The 21,721-nt window shown below is 39.1% G+C and overlaps 1 pseudogene; it reads left to right on the top strand.

The window, feature by feature from the left end:
• Positions 1-21,721, top strand: part of LOC109679999 (aldo-keto reductase family 1 member C15-like) — a 129,884-nt pseudogene that overhangs the window by 13,015 nt on the left and 95,148 nt on the right.

Raw genomic sequence — 21,721 nt, 5'->3', positions numbered from 1 at the left:
TGATTTTTATGACACCCCACCATGGACTGTCCTCCCTTACAACCCTGCTGCTCCATCTTTACCCTTTGGGACTGCCCCAGGGAATGTATTCTCATTGTTGTTATAGAACATGCCACTTGGGTTTTTTCCCATGGATACCCTCAGAGTACACAGGAGATCATATTTTCCAAAAACACACCGTTTCCTCACAGACTTCTCCAGAAGACACAACTGACCCCAGGCTCATCCAACACCCCCCTTGCCTTCTGTGCACTTATGTCTCTGACTGAGCCCTTCCTCCACCAAGTTCTCTTTGACCTGGATGCCTACACAAACTGGAGACATTATAAGTACTTGGGATTTAAGGCTGGCAAGGACACATGTGGTCAGGGATACACTGGTGGGGTAACTGCAAACTGGAAGGCCCTTTCAGCTTTTCCCTCAGTCTTGGTTACAGATGGCAGAAGGGACAAAAGGGAGTGTAGAGGATTTCTCCCTGGGGAAGGATTTCCTTATCTCAAGGCCAATAAATAGGAATGCCTCCCCAATGGAAGACCACATGTTCTTTTTCCAGATGGAAAATTCCTTCTCTCAAGTTCTGGAGCAGTCTCCCCTTGCCTGCCTACTGAAATGCTGGAAGGACATCAATCCTGACAACTTTCACAAAAAGGCTTTGGTTTTCTCTTGCGCTCAGGCCTGGCTCCAATATCCGCTTGGAGATGAGGAAAGTGGCTTGCAAGTAGAATGCTTAACTATGACACAATCCTCCAGTTACACTTGTTTTGCAAGATGGAGGGCAAATGGACAGAGATACTCTATGTACAGCTGTTCTTTTTTCCTTAAAGAACATCCCCAATGAGTGACTCAGTGTAAGCAAGGTGCTCAAACCCTGACCATGGTTCATAAAACCATACCTGAAGAAGGGGATAACTCTAAGACATCCCAAGTTGCCCCTAAGAAAGCCAATTCCTCCCCTCCACCCAGGGGGAGTGAGAAGAGTGGCTGCTGAACCCCCATGGCTCTCTTGCCGCCTTACCTGACAGCCCTTGTATGCAATCCACTCCCACCATTTCCCAGGGTGGTGGTTGGGGTGGTGGCAATCCAGAAAGAATCCACATTCCCTTCAGATTAGGCAACCTAAAGGAAATTAAATAAGATTTAGGCAGTTTTACCAATGACCCAGAAAGGTACATTCAAGCCTTTATTACTGCTATCCAAACTTTTTAACTGGCTTGGAAAGATGTCATGCTGCTCCTATATCAAAACCTCACTTCCCTGGAGCAGCAAAGAGTCCTTGATCAGTCTACTCAGGAGAGCAATGTTTATCACCTACAAAAGTCCTCTGATAAGCCTGCACCCCTACAAGGTAAAGCTGAGGACCCCAGGGGCCCAAGCTGTTTCCAGGACAGATCCCAGATGGGATCCCCAAAGTGAGGCAAAGAATTGGATAGACACCATTTCATTCACCTCACCACTGAAGCTTTAAAGAGGGCTAGAGTCAAACCCCTTAATTACTCCCAGATTATTGCTGTCCAATAAGGACTCTGATTAATCTCCCATGGCCTTCTTGCAACATCTAAAATAGGCCATTACAAAACACACCACAGTAGATCCTGAGTTGCATGTCAGGGAGTTCCTCCTAAGACATAAATTCCTTACCCCATGAGTCCCAGACATTCATAGGAAATTTCAAAGTTGGTGGCCAAAGGCAAGAAAACGTTAAACCAGCTGGTACAGACAGGCTAATTCTGCATACTACAATCAGGACCATACTAGAAAGAGAGAAAAAGACAGAAGACACCATGACCTAAGGCGGCACTTAGAGAACTCCCCTCTCAACATGGACTTAATGTCAGTACTTGCTACCATGGTAGGCAGGAGTGACACTTTAAAACTTAAATCATGAAAAACAACTTAAATATTTCTGTCACAGGCACAAAATGTCATGCGGGAGTTGCCAAGATGTCACAGCATGAGATGTCACAAGCATGAGATGTCACAAGTGTGAGATGTCACAAGCATGAGATGTCTCAGGGGACACACACATGCTAATGGGTTCTTGCTCTCAGAACACTCTCAAAATGAGAGGCTGGAACACCAGAGTTACAGGCAAGAAAGAAACTTTATTGATAGAGAAAGACTGAGCAGAGAGACACCAGCAGGGTCCAGAAAATTGGTGTCCCCCTAACATTGGAGTAGGGAGATATATATATGTAAGGCTTCCAACCTAACCTAAAGAACAATTCATAGTGGAATCTTATAGGTTCATTCTTGGCATGTGCTGTTCTCCTGTGCTTCCTGGTCCTCTGGCCAAGTTGGTTCCTGCATTTCTCCCATTAAAGGGGGCTAGCCTGATATGACCCAAACACTGACTTTGTTGTTAGAACTGGGACCTGTAGAGAAAGGAATGACAGAGAAGCCAGCGCTGTTATCCAAGAATGAACCTCTGTGACCCTGCCCTCTCTGTAAGGGTCACACTGTGCCTGTCTCCACTTGGAGAAGGGGCCAGATGGCTCCCTTGAATGATGGGTTTTGGAGCCTCCTGTCTAGGCTCTGGTCCTTGACATCCAGACCAAGGAACCCCAGGTAGTTGTGACAGTTGAGAAATACCAGATCATCTTATGAAATATGGAAGTCCCAGTGACCTGGGAGAATTGAGCACAATCTATACAAAGACCCGCTCTGTCTCTTCTATGCTCTGCCTCAGGAAGGGGACATCCGAAGCAGGACTACCCAGCAGCATAATCTGGCAAGGCTCTAAACCCAGGATGCCATTAGGGAGATGGGACATTGAGATCCAATCTTTAGCTAATTCATGTTGAGAGAGGGCAAAGAAGGGTTCTGGTGGGAGTCAGGAATCCCAACCTGAGAGTGTGTCCTAAGGTCCACTGTAGTAAGAGTGGATGTGGAGTAGTAACATTTGGAGTTTGATGGAGTCTAGGCAAGAAGAAATGAAATGCACAAGAAGATTAAGGAGGCAAAGACCAAAGCACAAGACAGCTTCAATAACAACAATGGGTCCCAGGAGAGGAAAAAGCCATGAGAACCAGCTGCTAACCAATTGTTAGCTTTACACCCATCCCATGTTTGCATGGGGACCTGGACGATATTTCTGATGTTAGTGGCAATGTTTGTTACTCCTTGTCTATTGTCATCAACTTGAAGGCAACGGTCTGAATGGTTGAATTTGCCACATATGGCCCCTTCTTCAGCTAGAAGATAGTCTAAGGCTTAACAGTTTTTACATATAGCAGCACACAGATGGGTCTGTCATCTGGCCCATAATTCTAAGACAGAAGGAGCCTGGTTGGTGATAACTTCTACTCTACTTATAACCTGATGATTCAATTGAGCATGTAAATGGGAGTCTGGTAACCCCAACTGCAATCTTGTGCCCAGAGATCCTTAGGACAACACAGCAGCTGGTGAGTTTGGTAATTTTGGCCAGGTAGTTGATGGTGGGGGTCCATGGGTGGTGGTGAAGTACCTGTCTCATTAGAACAGGGAGAAAAAGAAGTATAAATCTCATAAAATAGGCAGATTATGGGTGGGAGAGAGCACAGAAGAGGAAACTGTGTAGGCAGGTCCACTCTCGGGGAGAAGTCACCCATAGTCCTATGCTTAGAACCATGGTTAGAGTGATAAAAAGTGCAATGAAGAGGTAGGAGAGGAGATCTGACATAAGTTACTTTTCTAATGGAGTCTTCTTAAAGAGAAATTTAAGATCTGAGATGGGCTTGCATGAGTAGTGAGTCTCCTCAGGAGCAGGTTTAATGGCCATGTTAGTAGGAGAAATTTGAACCCAGAGATGTGGATCCAAGATTCCAATACAGCCACTCAGACTCCTGTTGGGGTGGAAAGAAGCACAGGTTATGGCTGCTCCCATAGGGGATCTGAAGGCTCTGTGGATATGTGAGGAATTTTAAGGAACCCAAATCACTGGGACAAAAAGGTGGAGGAGAAGAAGAGGAGGCATGAGAGATGTCTTAATATAATTCAGTTGGGATTTGTTAGAACTTAGCTAGCTGGGTCATATGGGAGCTAAGTCTGGCTTTTTAACCATCCAGAATGAGGTCATTAGTGAGAAATGGACAGCCATAAAGAGAATCAAAATAGGTGATACCTAACTTGCCCCAGTGTTTCTGAGGTGGCAGAGGGCTAAGGGCATAAGTTTGAGGCACGAAAGATTGTTTCCTGGGCCAGTTTGGCTAGGTGTAGCTTGAGTAACCCATTGGCCCTTTTCTACCTTCTCTGAGGACTGGGGCCTCCAGGCACAGTGGAGGTGATCTTTTAGGTGAACCCAATGGGAAGGACTGTCCTTGCCCTCCCAATAGTGGAGCCATCCATCCAAACTGGGGGGTCTACTTGTTCCTTAATTAGGGGCATGCAGAAATAATCTCTGGGTTGGGGAGGGTAGTATTTTAACTTTGTGTTTGGACAGGAGGTCCATTCCCCAAAGGAGATAAGGGTCTCAGACACTAGTAGAAATGAGTAGCAGAAGTGGAGGTTCCCCCAAGATCATGCCAAAGGCTGAGTAAAATATCATTCTAGGGGCTAGCCTGAGATGACCCAAACACTGACTTTGTTGTTAGAACTGGGACCTGTAGAGAAAGGAATGACAGGGAAGCCAGCTCTGCTATCCATAAGATGATCTGGTATTTCTAAACTGTCACAACTACCTGGGGCTCCTTGGTCTGGATGTCAAGGACCAGAGCCTAGACAGGAGGCCCCAGGACCTGTGATTCAAGAGAGCCATCTGGCCCCTTCTACAAGTGGAAACAGGCACAGTGTGACCTCCAATGGTTACCCTTACAGAGAGGGCAGGGTCACAGAGGGGGCCAGGGCTTCTGCATTAGAATTACAGGCCAGACAGCAGACCCAAGTGTGTGTGGCTATATATCAAAACCACCTGGCCTTAGACTATCTTCTAGCTGAGGAAGGGGCATATTTGACAAATTCAACCATTCAGACTACAGCCTTCAAATTGATGACAATGGACAAACAGTAACAAACATTGCCACTAACATCAGAACTCCAACACTCAGGGGATACATACTTTCTGGATTTTCTGTACCTCTCTCTGCTCAGCTTTTCTCTACCAATAAAGTTTCTTTTCTGTCTATAACTATGGTGCTCTAGCCTCACATTCCTGAGAGTAGGAGCCCATTAGTGCTTCTGTGGGTTCCCCTGTGACACCTCATGCTCCTGCCATTAGTGCCTATAACATCTTGGCAACTCCCACATGACATCTTGCACCTGTGACAGAATTATATAAGTTGTTTTTCCTGCCTGAGCTAAATTTTATTCACATTTTTATAGTATAGTTTCCATAAAAAAATCTCAGAATCTCATTAATTTATGATTTAAATTGATAACATAAATTGAGCCACAGTTCTTCTTAGTTTTAGGCCAAACAGACAAACAGAGATTTGTTGTTCATTTCTGAAACTTATCACCATGACATTTAATTTACGCCCCCAGTCAGGTGTGAAATCATAAGTCACTTTTTATTTCTTTTGATGACTATACCTTTGGTCTACTTTCCATTGACCTGAATTTGTTTGACCAACCCTGAAGAAATCACTGAAAAAACTTCAACTGGGATATGTAGATCTTTTCATTATTCATATGCCATTTTCTCTAATGGTCAGCTTTTGATGTTTCTTCTTATGCTGTCATACTGCTATCTCACCTCCACTAACTAGCTCAATCAAATGAGATTTTCTGTCTGGGATCTTGCCAGAAGAAGTAAATTTGAGGTAGATAGAGTAGATAAATGATAACAACTTTGCTTTTTAGTTGAGTCAGTCTGTTGGTAAGACTTCCTAAATCTTCATCCTCAATGCTTTAGAGGAATTGAAGTTCAAGAATCTCACTACTCTACCTCAAAGACTTGAGAATATTGCCCCACATGTTTTTTTGTGTTCCTGTACGCAGGCCATTTTCAGTTAGAGTCATCCAGAATGTTGAGAAACTAAAGATTGTTGAGATAAAATAGGAAATCTCCACTTCTTTAAGTCAGGTTTTCTCCCATATGTACCACTCAGCCCACATGAAGAGAGAGGTACCTAGGGCAGTCCATGTTGTACATCTGGGCTCCTTTGGGCTTTCTCCAACTTCTAATCCCAGTAGGTATTTTCTGAACACATCTGATGGACTTATGTCCTCAGAGATGGGTTATCAAAATCTGGAACTAAAACACATTGTTATAACTCCTCTTTCATACCAGCCTGTCCTTTTAACAAGAAATAAGCTCTTAGAAGTCCTCCTTCTTAGTGAAGTTTGCAAAATAGTGGAGATAAAAGATGGAGGCAATTGAGGGGAAAGATATTTTGACAGTCTTTTAGATAATTCTCAGTTTCCTTCTTCTCTGAGTCTTCACAAACACACACACCACTTTGATTATTAATCACAGCCTCCTGAAAGTTGGTGACCATGTCTGCTCCCTAGGCAAACAAAAGTGATTCTTAAAAACAATATTCTTTACCTTCTCTCTCTCTGTATTTCAGCCTGGGGAAGAACTGCTGCCCAAGGATTCCAATGGGAAATGTATTTTCAATAGTTTGGACCTTTATGATACATAGGAGGTAGGTGGTGCTATAGAATAACCTCTGTCACATTTCTGGCTTCATATCAGCTTTAGAGGTGATAGACACATTTACTGAAAAAGGAAACCCCAGAGGAGGTGTGGAATGGAGTTGACTGGGGAGAGCATAATTTCTTTGATCATTTACAGGTATACTTGAGGTTCCTATGAGCCATCCAAGTGGAGATGCTGCATGGAAAGATGAAAACATTAGTATAAAGCTCAGGTAGGGGTCAGTGCTGGAGATATTAATGTTTGGAGTTCTTGCTTCATGGTTGGTCATCAAATTCACTGAGTGGATCAGCTCTCTCAGGGAAAGTTATAGAATGGAAAGGCCAAGGAACAGGACATGGTGAGCAAAGAGGTTCAGTCAGAGAGATAGAATAGGAGTTGCCAGACAGGGAGAAAATGAGCAGAGTGTGGTATAAGCAAAGCCAAAGAAGAATATTGAAAAGATCCAAATCACAAAAGAGGAGCCTTCTACTCTAACAAGGTTGGAAAATTGTTGAATTTTGTTGCAGAGTTTCAGGTAAACCTAGCATAGGCAGTTACAGAATGGTGGGAACAAAATGACAAATCAGCAGAAAGTAATGAACAAAGATCAAACATATAAATTGAAAGTAAAGTAGATATTTTGAAAAATACACCCAGGAATCTGGGGGTAGGGTAATGGCTCAGTAGTAGAGTGTTTACCTATCATGCATGAGACCCTAAATTCAATCCCTAGAAATGCACGCCTGCACACTCACACATAAACACAGAATACCTACAGAAATGACAATAGAAAACAACACACAGTGTTATCAGCAATCAAATTTTTATTACATTGTAGTTTATTTAGCCTTTTGAAGAACACTGATAATTATACGAAAAGCCATTATCCTTTCTCTTAGATACTTCTAGTGATCTATTTGTAGAAAATCAAAAAGTGTTTTTAAAAAACAGATACACATTTGCTCATATTTATTTTAGCTTCTTTTGCTTTTGTTGTTATTGTTTTCCTTGGGATTGATTCCATGGCCTAAAATGCTAGCAATCACTCTTGGACTTGCCTCTAGTGACTTTATTTTCATTTGTTTTGCCTAGGTTGCCTCTAACTCAATATCCCCCTACCTCTGCCACCAGAGTAACTGAAATTACAGAAGTGTGCATGATACACACCTGATTTTCCTTTTAAATAAATATTTTAATCCCAGTTGTATTTATCATATTAAATATTTGGAAATTGAAGTCTCTTACAATGGGGAAATAATTAAAATTTTTAATGGTGTCATGGAGCTCTATCCTGGCATATTTTGAAAACTCATGATTGAAGGGAAAAGCTTGTATTTTATTATTTCATAAAAGTCTTATCAAACATCTATATAATTCTGTGCAAGTTAGGGTGCATTTATTTGTAGTAAACAGAAAACTCATTTCAAGGTAACTTAATTTGTTAATTTATCCAGAGAATTTTTAATCTTTCTAGAGACTGTACTATGTCAATACATTTTATCTATCCTCTATCCTTCATATTATAGAGTGGGCTCCAAGTCTTTTTGTTCATGGTCAACAAAAAGAGAAAGATTTCTGGGGTTGCTTCTAAAGAAAGAAGTTTATAGGCATGTGTTTTTCTCACATGTCATTGGCTTGTGAGTTAGCATCTTCTGGTTCACAGAAGCTAGAAATAGAAGAAAGAGGGAATAATTGAACAAAATCAGGGCACTGATTAGAAGGAATAAGAATGATTAATAATATTCACAATAAAGGCTTTGTGTGGTGGCTGATGCCTGTAATTCCAGCTACTTGGGAGTCAGAGATCAGGAAGATTGTGGTTTGATGTCAACCCAAGGAAAAAGTTAGTGTCAAACCAATAAAGCTGGGCATAATTGTACTACTGTCATCCTAGAAAATGAGGAAGTATAGATAGGAACATGGATGGTCCAGGTTCTCAGGCAAAAACACAAGACTGTATTCTAAAAATAACTAATGCAAAAAAAGCTAGGCAATAGCTCAACTGGTAGAATTGCCTGCCCAGAAAGCATGAGAATGTGTGTTCAAAACCCAATAATGTCAAGGAAAAATAATAAAATACACTATAAATGCTCAATTTAAAATTATGTAAAAATGAAAAATATGACTATCAAAAAATGACTATAGCAAGGCACAGCAGTAGTTGTTTTGTTATGGTGGGATTCTAAGCAAATTTATGATTTTTTTTCTATATTGAGTGAAAAGGTTATTTTATAATTTTTCTTATTTTCAAGGAGTCTTAATATGTAACCCACTTTGGGCCTTGAACATGTGATCCTCCTACTGAAGCCTATATAGTGCCAGCATTACTATTGTGAACCACCATGTCCTTTTCTACTTTTTAAAACATTTAACTACTGCAAAATGGTAGAGACAATGGTATGACTCCCTTCACATGCACCCATCACCAAACTTTAGCAATCATTTTGTCATATTCAAATTTGTCATATATATAATATATATATGAGACCAGTAACTAAATAGACTGAGAAGAAACTTTGACATGAGCATGGCCATGAGAGCCAGGCAGTCCCTACAAAAGACCTTATTACAAGCACAAATGCATGGGGAAGATATGCCAGGTTTCCATGTCTACTCAGTGGTTAAGAAACCTGATCCCAATAATCCTCAGGCATTTATCAGAGTTCATGAACAAGTCTCATTCAAGACATTAAAAGAACTCAAACAGCCATGTACTATGTATGGTCCTACTGTCTCTTTTACTGCTCAAATGTTACAAAATGCAGTAGGGAACTCAGCCCTGCTGCCTGAGTATTGGATGGGGATTGCCAAGGCTTGTCTAAGCCCAGGGGAAGAATTATTGTGGAAAACTAGCTCCACAGAGTTATGTGCAGGACAGGAGGCTCGTAATGCTGCTCTTGGCATTCCAACAACCTTGGCTATGTTACTCGGTAAGGGCCCACTTGAAGGGGTGTTTAATCAACTCCAGTGCCTTGATCAGCAGATAGCAATTGCAGCCACTTGAACCCAGAGGGAGTTGCCTGTAAAGGGAGATAAGTCTCAGGAAATTGCTACAATCCTTCAAGGGCCCACAAGCGACCAAGTCACAGCAGGCACCGGTGGAGCTGCAGCATTGGACCTGCCTCCTAAAAGAGCTCAGCCCCAGCCAGGCCTGGAACCATTCCAGCCACATGCTGCCATGGGAGCACTCTGCTGCTTGCCCCACCCCTGTGGCCAAGCCCTGGAGTTGAGAGAGAAGATGACCACCAGTAAGACAGATACAGACAGCAGGTCTGCCAAATTGGGGACAAATCAAGTGCCTGACAAGGATGGCAGGTGATGTGATCAGGGATGCAGGACTGATAGGCAGCCCCATGGCCTTTTTCTTGGCCATGCTGGCAATTACCACCCTACATGTAAGAAGCTCAGTGACCCAAACCCAACAACACTGGACCTTTAAATCTCACCCACCGCTACTTCAAACAGCAACATAGAAAGGACCAAACATACTGGTTTACACCAATGATTCAGATCTGGTGGGAAGCCACTCTAATGGGCCTGTGACTCTCACATTCACTTCCCATAATTTCACAGGGCAATCCACTTCAGTGCCTTCATGCTTAAGCTGACTATGATGGTATCTTCCTACAGCACCCACCCAGAGGAGCACTCTTTTGTGGAATGCCACCCATTATGTAGATCAGAAATTAGAATTCCTGTGCTTCAATGCCACTGAGTAGTACAATGCCACACATCAGCCATACTTTCCTAAGTGTTGGGCCAAACAGATCCAGCATCATCCTGGCAAAGGGGCCCCATGGGAGCAATGCCTATTTCCTCATAGGACATTCTTAAATCTCAGTGTGGCCACTGTTGTTTATTTGGTCCAGAAATGCTAGCTAAGAAACCAATGCGACTGGATACTGGACCACCCCTATGGTAGGCCCCAATGGAGGGTATGTCCAACCAGATATATGGAAACTGACTGCTGTCACAGAATTTCTCAACTTGACTAGTTGGTCTCTACATGACCTTGGAGGTGGTGGGGCAAATAAAAAAGGCCTCCAAGCCTATGTACAACATCCTTTTGCTCTAGTAGTGGGGAATCTAAACATTATAAAAAATGGCTCCATATATGAGATAAATTGCCTAAATTGTAATCTAACAGCCTGCACCAGCACCTACAATGAGGGCAAGATGATCTTAGTGGTAAGGTATATACCATATCTTCTGGTACCCACTAATTTTACAAGTCCTTGGTACCATGGCAAAGGCCTACAAGTTATAAAAGAAGTAAAAAGCCTATTAATGAGAGAAAAGAGAGTTATAGGTCTTATTATAATAGGCATAGTGGCTGCCATAACTTCTGTTGCCACTATGGCCACAGCAGCTGTTGCTTTGTCTCAAAGCATACAAAATTCCCATTATATTAACACACTTATATGGAATGTCACCTACACCCTTCAACAACAAATGTTTATATATGAAAAAATTGATGTCCACTTAAACACCCTGGAGATGGCTCTCCTTACTATGGGAGATGAGCTACAAACTAAAATTCAGACAGGACCTGTGATGTCATGCAGGCTTCCATCATAACTGTATCACTACTGCTCCAATTGAAGTATCCTTGGCAGAGCATCAAAACTCACGTAATGGGAGCCTGGGAAAACAGCAATGATACCTTAAATTTGTGAAACCTCAGATGACAGATATTGGCATAGGTGTGAAACACAAGCTTTCCAATAGACCTCAAAGGAGAAAGGTTTCCTCAGAGTTCACAACAATCTTAATGAGATAAGTAACCAGCCCACCCCAAAACTGCCAACATTTGCATCATTGTGAATCAACTTCTTCTATACTCTTATTACCTATGCCTAGAATCCACTTATCCATTAGACAGAAGACAACAGTGCCAATGGCCCAAGATAAATTAAGAGGCCCATGAAAATGTTTTCTGTTTAATTTGTGTTATAATTTTAAATAAAAACATGATACAGTAGTCGACCAGCATATCAGGCAAGATATGATCCTCTGGAATTATCTTGGCCTCAAGTCAAGATGTCCCATCAATGTCACCTTTATCTATCAGAAGGGTAGCCTTTGGGAGTTCTACATCACTTATGTTTACTCACAAACACAATATTCCATTGGCTACTGCAGGAATTCAAGATGGAAGAGAAAGAAGAATTATTAATGGAGAGATGTTAGGAAGAAATTTAGAGATGGAAGTTAATTAAATTTTAGTGATAACAATAAATATTCAGACTCCAAAGAAAGTTCTCAAAGGGCCCCTTTCTGCCTGTAAAATCATACCAAGACTCTAAAGATTAAATAAGAAAAATGTGAGAAGTAATTTATCTATACCTAAAGACTTCTAAGTAAAAGTCTATGAGTCCATGATCCTCTTCATTAGACTGTGCATGCCTCTTTTTCCATACCTTTGTGACCATACACCTCTTACTGTGTTTTAGAATTTGTATGCATCCAACTGCATGTCACCATGGTGTTTACATATATGTGAACATGGGAATTAAACATGTATGTGCTGTTTGCACCTAAGTAGAGAACTTGAATGTATATGTACTAGTGTAGAAATAGGGACATGGTTGTCAAGAGCATGGAGCAAGACTGAAAAAATTAATAACCCTTCTTTTTCAGTGCTGTGGATTACCCTGAGGATATTTCCTGAAGAATATTGACTATGAAACTTTAAATGTCATTACTGGACTATCTTCCTTCTGGACAATGTGGAAAGGGTTTCTCTTTGGTGGAGCTGGTTAGAAAGCACCATCTCTAGTTTCAGGTTGTGTTCCCAACTTTTTCTACCATGAAAACTAATAAATTCTTCATGATAAAAAATAAAACAGAACATTTGGTGTGTTTTCCTTGATTTTTTTTTTATTTTTTTATTCATATGTGGATACAATGTTTGGGTCATTACTCCCCCCTTTCCCCTACCCCCTCTCTTTCCTCTCACCCCTTCCCTCTCCCTCCCACCCCCTCACTTCCAAGCAGAAACTGTTTTGCCCTAATCTCTAATTTTGTTGAAGAGAGAATATAAACATTAATAAGGGCTTTTGCTAGTTGAGATAAAGATAGCTATACAGGGAGATTCCTAGCATTGCTTCCATGTACATATGTGTTACATTCTACATTGATTCTTCTCAAACTAACCTTTTCTCCTTGATGATTTTTAAGCAAAAGTATGATTTTTTTAGTGTATTTCTATTTATCAAATTAAAAGTACTTCAACATATGGATTATATTTTTTTTACTTAACAAAGTATATTTTCAGATTATAAAATATTATTCAGTAATAACAGTACACTTTTCTTGTTATAAAGAAGTTCATCTTAAGTCAGTTGTGGAAGCACATGCATAAAATATCAGCATTTTGGAGGCATAGGCAGGATGATAGCAAGTTTGAGACCAGCCTGGTTTACAAAATGAGACCGTATCACCAAAACCAAAAAATGATGTATCTTATTAACTTACTTAATATCTTAACCACCAAAGGATTTTTGGCATTTTTACTAGTTGATTATTTTATTAATTCTTTTATTCTTCCAGTAAAACTTACTGAGTTTTTTGTTTCCCAGAGAGTTTCATCAATAAATAAACTAGGAAAATTATATTTAATTCAAATGAAGTTGTTGAGCTTATAAGTATAGTGGAGTAAGTACCATATGAATGAAAAAAGTATTCATTTATTAGTAAATACTTAAGTATCTGTTGGGAGATAATTCTGCTTGGTCTCTCATATTTCTTTGTAATTCATAAGCCATGGAAGTGACTGCTCTTCCTTCTACTTATTTGTTCAAGTACAGCCTAAGTATATAGACATGGTAGCTCCCTCCAAGGAAATAGAAGGCATATCTTTTCAAGAAAAGAAAATATCTCCTTTCTGTTAAAGATCAGCCTCACTTACTTTCTATTATAAATGATGTGTGATCCCTTCATTCAAGGTTTTTTCTTATTACTTAACCTATTGAATGTGCAAGTCAAATTGGGCCCCTTCACACCTCAGAAATTGGAGCTCCAAAAAGCAAGAAAAATGCCATTACCTTGGCCACAAATACTTTCATGTGTAATAAATTATCATTCATTCCTGGTCCACAAGTTACAGAATTTCTATTACCACTAACAAAATCTTGTCAAGCTGATTTGCTATCTTGAAAGTCATGCTAAAGTCTGAGACCATTCATGAATACCTACAATGACTTGGTGACAAATGTAGGAGGGTAAGAATGGGCAGTTATGGAGGAATGGGAGTGTTATGTGCTATTTTCAATAGTGTAGGCAGTAATGATTTCTGAAAAGCTGACTCTTGTGCAGAAATTTGAGTGAGCTGTATGGATATGGGTGGAGGGAAGCATATTATTGGCACATGGAACAGCAAATGCTAAGGCTGTGAAAAAAACAAAGTCAATATAATATTTAAGTAGCCACTATTAGGCTAAGCCACCATGGGTAGAGTTTGTGAACAAGGGAGATGGAAGCAGAAGACACAAACAAGAGTGGCAATTGAGAACTGCTTTTGGAAAGACTTTCACATTTATTCTCAGAGAAAAGAAGAATTATTTTGACTTTTGTGCAGAGTTGTTACCAGTGGATCCCACTAAGAATTCTTAAGAAGATGCCACAGGGAAAAAAGAAGATAAATCCTCTCTTAGGGTTCTACACAGCAATTCCAGTGTGAAATGGTGTTGACTTAGAGCACAATCCCTATTGAAAAGATGTTCAGAATTTTAGGAAAATGGATTTATTTCAAAGGTAGAGTCAATAAGGCTTTCCAATGTATTGTGTGTATCCTGAGAATAAAAACAATAAATTCCAAGTTGACTCCAGAAATTTTGCATTAAGCAACTGAAAGGAAGTAGTTGCCATTTGCTGAGAGGAAGAGGATAACAAAGCAGATTTAGATGGACAGATGATGAGTTGAATTTCATATATGCTTTGATAGAGACCAATTTTGTACCTGTGTATAAATTCCACACAAGAAGTTGTGCTTTTAAGTATGTCTAGAGTGTGAGGAAAGCCTAATGTCAAAGAAATATATTGGGAATTTGTCAGAAAATATTTATCAGTTTGGAAACCATGAAATTAGATGATCAGAGATGAGATTTCATTTGAACATTGGAAAAATGAGACACAATGTATTCCATGATTAAGAAGTTTGTGAAAAAAAGAGAAGAAACCAGAAAGAAGGTAGAGAAAGAATGTGTAGAATGGAACAAGTAAAGGTAAGAGAATGTCCTGTCCTGCTTGCCAAATAAATGATAAGGAAAAAGCCAAGTGGCAAAAATAAGAAAAGTAAAATAAGGACTGAAATTTGATAATTAAATGGAAGGAATAACCACATAGCCATCAATATGAACATTGAATGTCAATGAACTCAACTCCTTCAACAAAAGACACTATTTGGCAAACTGGATTAAAAAGGAAACTCCAAGAATCTTTTGTTTACAAGAGACCCACCTTATTGACAGAAATAAACACTGGCTTAGGGTGAAAGGCTGGAAGAAGATTTATTAAGCCAATGGCCCACCCAAAACAGGCAAAGGTAGAAATACTTATATCAGACAAAGTAGACTTTAAACTTACATTGGTCAAACCAGATCAAGAAGGACACTTCATACTAATGAAAGGTACAATACATCAAAAGGAAATAACAATTATCAACCTATATGCACCCAATGTCAGTGTACCCAATTCTTGCGTCCTGCATGAGCTTGTCCTATAAACCTAACTGAGGGCAATGAGAGATGCAGAAAAAGACAACAGACAGAAGATCAAACATGCATAAATCTGGGGCCAGGTAGGCTGGGTGCTTGGATGGAGACACACCAGCTGCTTACACCTCCAATGAGTTTATTATATACAGTGGCAAAATGAGGTGGAGAAGCAGCTCTCCAGTAAGGGGGCATGACATTGTAATTCTCAGGAACAGGAGGAACCTGTGAGCACTTCTCTCTGAATGTAAACATCTTTGGAAAAAACAGCAGTACTGCATCTTGTCCACTTCTGCAGCTGAGGCTGTGCTAACACAAGCATGCAATTTATTGGGCATAACTATGCTTGCTCCCTTCTGTGGTTTGGGGCTTTGCCAAACTCAAACTCTCAGTTTATTATTCCACTCTCCAAACCCAATTTCATCAAACATACTCTAGAAGACTTAAAAAGCACTCCAACACAGTGGCAGCAGGAGAATTTAATACCCCTCTATCACCAATATATAGGTCATCCAAACAAAAAATCAACAAAGAAATCCTAGAATTAAATGACACCATAAATCAAATGTACCTAATTGATGTCTACAGAATATTTCATTCAACAAAAGAACAATATACATTCTTCTCTGCAGCCCATGGAATTTCTCCAAAATAGATTATATCTTAGGACACAAAGCAAGCCTCAGCAAATATAAGAAAATAGAAATAACTCCCTGCATTCTATCTGATCACACTGCATTAAAACTAGAACTCAACAACAAAAATAACATCAGAAAATATGCAAACAATTGGAAGCTGAACAACACATTGCTCAATGATCAGTGGGTCATATTAGAAATAACAGAGGAAATAAAAAGGTTCCTGGAAGCTAATGCAGATCAAAACACCACCTACCAGAACCTACAGGGCACAGCAAATGCAGTTCTAAGAGGCAAGTTTATAGCCAAGAGTCATATATTAAGAGGACAGATAGACCTCAAATAATTGACCTAATACTACATCTTAAACTCCTAGAAAAGCAAGAGCAAAAAAAAACACCCAGAAAAAGAGAAATAATAAAAGATAAGGGCTGAAATTAATGCAATAGAGACCAAAAAAAAAAAATACAAAGAATCAAAAAACCAAAAGCTGGTACTTTGAAAAAATAAACAAGATTTTCAAGCCCCTGGCAAATCTGACTAAAATGAGGAGGGAAAAGACCCAAATTAGCAAAATCAGAAACAAAAAACAAAAAAAAAAAACAACAAACACCACAGAAATCCAGGGAAACATCAAAGACTACTTTGAGAACTTATATTCCAATAAATTGGAAAACTTAAAAGAAATGGACAAATTTCTAGATATTTATGACCATACAAAACTGAACAAAGATAAGAACCACCTAAACAGATCTATAACACATAGTAAAATTGAAGCAGCAATAAAGAGTCTCCCAAAACAGAAAGTTCCAGCACCCGACAGACTCTCAGCTGAATTCTATCAGAGTTTCAAAGAAGAAATAATACCAGCACTCCTTAAACTTTCCCATTAAATAGAAGGGGAAGGAACATTGCCCAACTCATTCTGTGAAGCCAGTATTACACTGCTCCCAAACTGGACAAGGATATATCCAAAAAGGAGAACTACAGGCCAATCTCCTTAATGAACACTGATTCAAAAATCCTTAATAAAATAATGGCAAACTGAGTGCAACAACATAGCAGAAAGATCATTCACCATGACCAAGTGGGCCTCATCCCAGGGATGCAGAGATGGTTCAACATACACAAATCAATAAATGTAAAACAGCACATTAATAGTAGCAAATATATAAAAACCACATGATCATCTCAACAGATGCAGAAAATGCCTTTGATATGACTCAATATCATTTTATGATAAAAGCTCTAAGAAAACTAGGAACAGAATGAATGTGCCTCAACATTATAAAGGCTATATATGACAAATCTATAAACAACAATATAGTAAATGGGAAAAACTGAAACAATTCCCTCTAAACTTAGGAATGAAACATGGGTCCCACCATCCCAACTCATATTCAATATAGTCTTGGAATTCCTAGCCAGAGCAACAAGGCAAGAAGAAGAAATGAAAGGAATACAAATAGGTAAAAAAAAAAAAAAATACAGTCAAAATATCCCTATTGGTAGACAGCATGATCCTATACCTCAAAGACCAAAAAACTCCATGCAAAAACTGCTAGACACCATAAGAATCTTCAGTAATGTAGTAGGATACAAAATCAATTTACAAAAACCATTAGATTTTCTTCACACCAACAATAAACAAACTGAGAAATAATACAGGAAAATAATTCTTTTATAACAGCCTCAAAAAAATTAAATACCTAGGAGTAAACTTAATGAAGGATGTAAACAACTTATTCAAGGTAAATACAAACCACTGAAGAAAGAGATTGAAGAATACTACAGAAGATGAAAAGATCTCCCATGCTCATGGATTGGTAGAATCAACATAGTAAAAATGGCTGTACTATCAAAAGCAATCTATATGTTCAATGCAATACCCATCAAAATTCCAATGATATTCATCACAGATTGAAAAATCTACCCTAAAATTCATTTGGAAACACAAAATACCACAAATAGCCAAGGCAATACTGAGCAAAAAGAGCAATGGTGGAGGTATCAGAATACCTGACTTCAAACTATACTACAGAGCCATAACAATAAAAACAGCATGGTACTGGCACAAAAACAGATAGGAAGACCAGTGGAACAGAATAGAGGATCTGGATATGAATCCACACAACTATGCCCACCTTTTTTTGATAAAGGTCCCAAAAACATACAATGGAGAAAAGACAGTCTTTTCAACAAATGTTGCTGAGAAAACTGGCTATCTGCCCTGCAGAAAACTGAAACTTGATGCATGCCTGTTACCCTGTAGTAGTATCAACTCAAAGTAGATTAAGAGCCTTACTATGAGACCTGAAACCTTGCAGTTAGTACACAAAAGAGCAGGGAATACCCAGGAAACAACAGGAATAGTCAAGGACTTCCTCATTAGAACTCCATCAGCCCAGCAACTAAGAGAAAGGATGGACAAATGGGACTACATGAAAGTAAAAAGCTTCTACACAACAAAAGAAATGGCCTCTACATTGAAGAGACCACCCACAGAGTGAATGAGAATATTTGCTAGCTATACATCAGACAAAAGACTGATAACCACAATAGACAGAGAGTTTAAAAAACTAAACTTCCCCAAAATCAGTGAACCAATGAAGAAGTGGGTAACTGAACTAAACAGAACTTCTTCTAAGGAAGAAATCCAAATGGCAAAAATAACATGAAAAAATTCTCACCATCCCTGGCCATAAAGGAAATGCAAATCAAAACCACACTAAGATTCCACCTCACCCCTGTTAGAATGGCTATCATCAAGAACACCACCAACAAAAAATGCTGGTGAAGATATTGAGGAAAAGAAACCCTCATACACTGCTGGTGGGAATGTAAGATAGTACAACCACTGTGGAAAATATTATGGAGGCTCCTTTAAAAAACTAAACATAGATCTGCCATATGATCCAGCTATAGCACTCCTAGGGATATACCTGAAGTAATGCAACTCAAGTTATAACAAAAGCACCTGAACACCCATGTTTTTCACAGTATTACTCACAATAGCCAAGCTATAGAAACAGCCAAGATGCCCCACAACCGACATATAGATCAAGAAAATGTGATATTTATACACAATGGAATTTTACTCAGCCACAAAGAAGATTGAAATTTTGTCATCCCTGAGTAAATGGATGGAACTAGAGAACATCATCTTAAGAGAAGTTAGCCAGGCTCAGAAGGCCAAAAATCACATCATCTCTCTCATATGCAGATTATACACCCCAAATAAATGCAGTAATATTATTAGATGTGGGTCACACATTAAGGAGAAAACATGCATGGGAGAAATATGGAAAGGAAAGGAAACCTAAAACTTGAATGTGGTTGATGTGCTCCCTGTTGAGGCACAAATAAAGTAATGTTAAATTAGCAGAGGCCAAGAAGTAGCAAAGAGGTCTGGAAGAAATGAACCAATGTGGATTACAATACACAAATGCATGGAAGCAGCACTAGAAATCTCTCTGTATAGCTATCTTTATCCCAAACTAGCAAAAATGATACACCTGTCTTATTATCTCTTATGTTTTCTCTTCAACAAAATCCAAGAAGAGAGCAAAATAGATTCTGTCTGGAAGCAGGGGGAATGGGAGTGTGGGGGGGGAGGTGGTACAAATAATGTATGCACATGTAAGTAAAGGTAAAAGTGATCAAATAACAGGAGAAAGAAAAACAAACAAAAAAAGAAGTTGGTGAAAAAAGTGGAAGAAACAAGAAAGAAGGTAAAGGAGTGTATACAAAGGCACAAGTAATGGTAAGAGAATGTCCAGTCATAAATAAACTATAAGGAAAGAACCAAGTAGCAAAATAAGACAAGTAAGATGAGGACTGAAATTTGACCTATAGATTTGGCAATTTACCATAACAAAGAAAATTGTAGAATAAGTAGGTGCTGGCTTGGCTCTACATCCAAGATGGTGCCTTCAGATACCTATGAGACAAAAGGTGGTTTCACCTTTTCACTGTGCAAGAAAAAGGTGACTATGCACAAAAGGTATGGCTAAAGGCATCGCCAATCGACAATTTCAGAATATTTATTTATCCACTTTTTCTTTCGTCCTTAATCAGGTGACTCTACTGTTTTCTGTTTGCCAGACCCTGAATGGGTCTATGACTGAGACTTCTGCCTCAGTTTCCTCTCCTGAAGAACTGGGATAAGGATGATGGTAAACCTCCTCCAGGGATTGACTAGAGAATCTCTGAGATCATGGGTGTGGGGATTTTGTAGGACTAGGGTTTGAACTCAGAGCCTTAAACTAGCCAGACAGGTGCTCTACCACTTCAGCCACTCTGTCAGCCAGGATGGGGCCAGTATGCTCCCTGAAGGTAGAGCATACTCCAAGGTGTAAGTGCTTGTTGCCTCTATCCTACTCGCTAAACAAAAATGCTATCTCAATATTTAGGATAAGGAAATTCCTTTATCTTATAACACTATTATCTACTTACTTCTCAAAGTTAAACCTTTTAATTTGGGGGGATTTTTCATACCATTTTCTACTGCTATGAAAGAATACCATGAGTGAGTGATTTGTAGTGAACAGAAATTTATTTCTCATATAATTCTGGAGGCTGAGAAGCTCAAAATCAAAGTGTTGATGGGTATGGTATCTTGTGAGGATCCAGTTTCTACTTCTAAGATGGTGTCTCACCCTCGCAGGGGACTAATAGCACTGTTCTTTACATGAGAGAAAAGTGAGAGAGAGTCAGCTCAACCCCGCAAGTCCCTTTTACAGTAGCACTAGTCCATGCATGAGAGCATTTTTGGTGATCTAAATGTCTCCTTCTAAGAGCTGCTACCCAACACTATAGCATTGGAGATTAAATTTCCAGTACTTAAAATTTTGGCAATATATTCAAACCATAACAGGGGCCATTTTTCTAGATCTTTCATTGCACATTTAATAATACAATATCTTACATGTATATATAGCATCTGTGTTTCTCTATAAAATTAGGATGTACTAGACATAAGTATTATTCTGAGAAGGAATATGTTCACACCAAAACTACCCCATTTTTTTGTAATAGCTACACAAATATGATTTGAGACAAATTTACTTAAATTGAACTCTACTAATAGATTTTTTTCTCTTGTTTTTTGGTGGTTTTGTTTAAACAGTACAGCAAAGACTATGTCATCCATATATCCTTGAGCACTTGTATAGGTATTTCTGGGAATCGTATTTTTTAAAATGGAATTGCCATACTAAAGGAAAATTGCATTTTTGCTAATTACCCTTGAAAGCAACTGTGGCAACTTAGCACTTCTAGTAAAGGTATATGTGATTTTGTAATATATTTTACTCCATTTTTTGTTTTAAGGGTTGTTTATATATTCACTTTTTTTCTCCTTTAATCAGACTTACTAAATATTATATCTTTCTAAAAATTTAGCTTTAAGTTTAATTGGACAAGAATATCTCTTTTTCTATTTCATATTCTTTTATCCTTCTTAATTCTTTCCCTCTTATCTTTAACTTTGCCACTGTTATTTACCAGTTGTAATTTTTGTGCATTTTTTTTAGGGTTTGGATTTTTTGTCTGTAATTTTGGTTTACTAGGGAATTTGACCTGTAGGAATTATGTTTTCTAAAGTTGCTGTTTATCTTAATGCACAGCTCATTCAGCCAGACAATGACATGGTATTAAGTTTTATGGGTATGTACAGAGCCAATATTTCTTCAGCCCACTCTTCTATTTCCTGATTCCCAAGCATGAGCACAGAATGGCAAGAGGCACAGGGACTCCCCATACGACATGAAGCACCTCTGATCTGGCAAAAGTCTCATGTGCCATACATG

This window comes from Castor canadensis, chromosome 15 (assembly GCF_047511655.1).
Source record: "Castor canadensis chromosome 15, mCasCan1.hap1v2, whole genome shotgun sequence".
Classification (NCBI taxonomy): domain Eukaryota; kingdom Metazoa; phylum Chordata; class Mammalia; order Rodentia; family Castoridae; genus Castor; species Castor canadensis.
The sequence above is the reverse complement of the archived record's forward strand: the minus strand, read 5'-3'. Positions and strand labels throughout refer to the sequence as shown.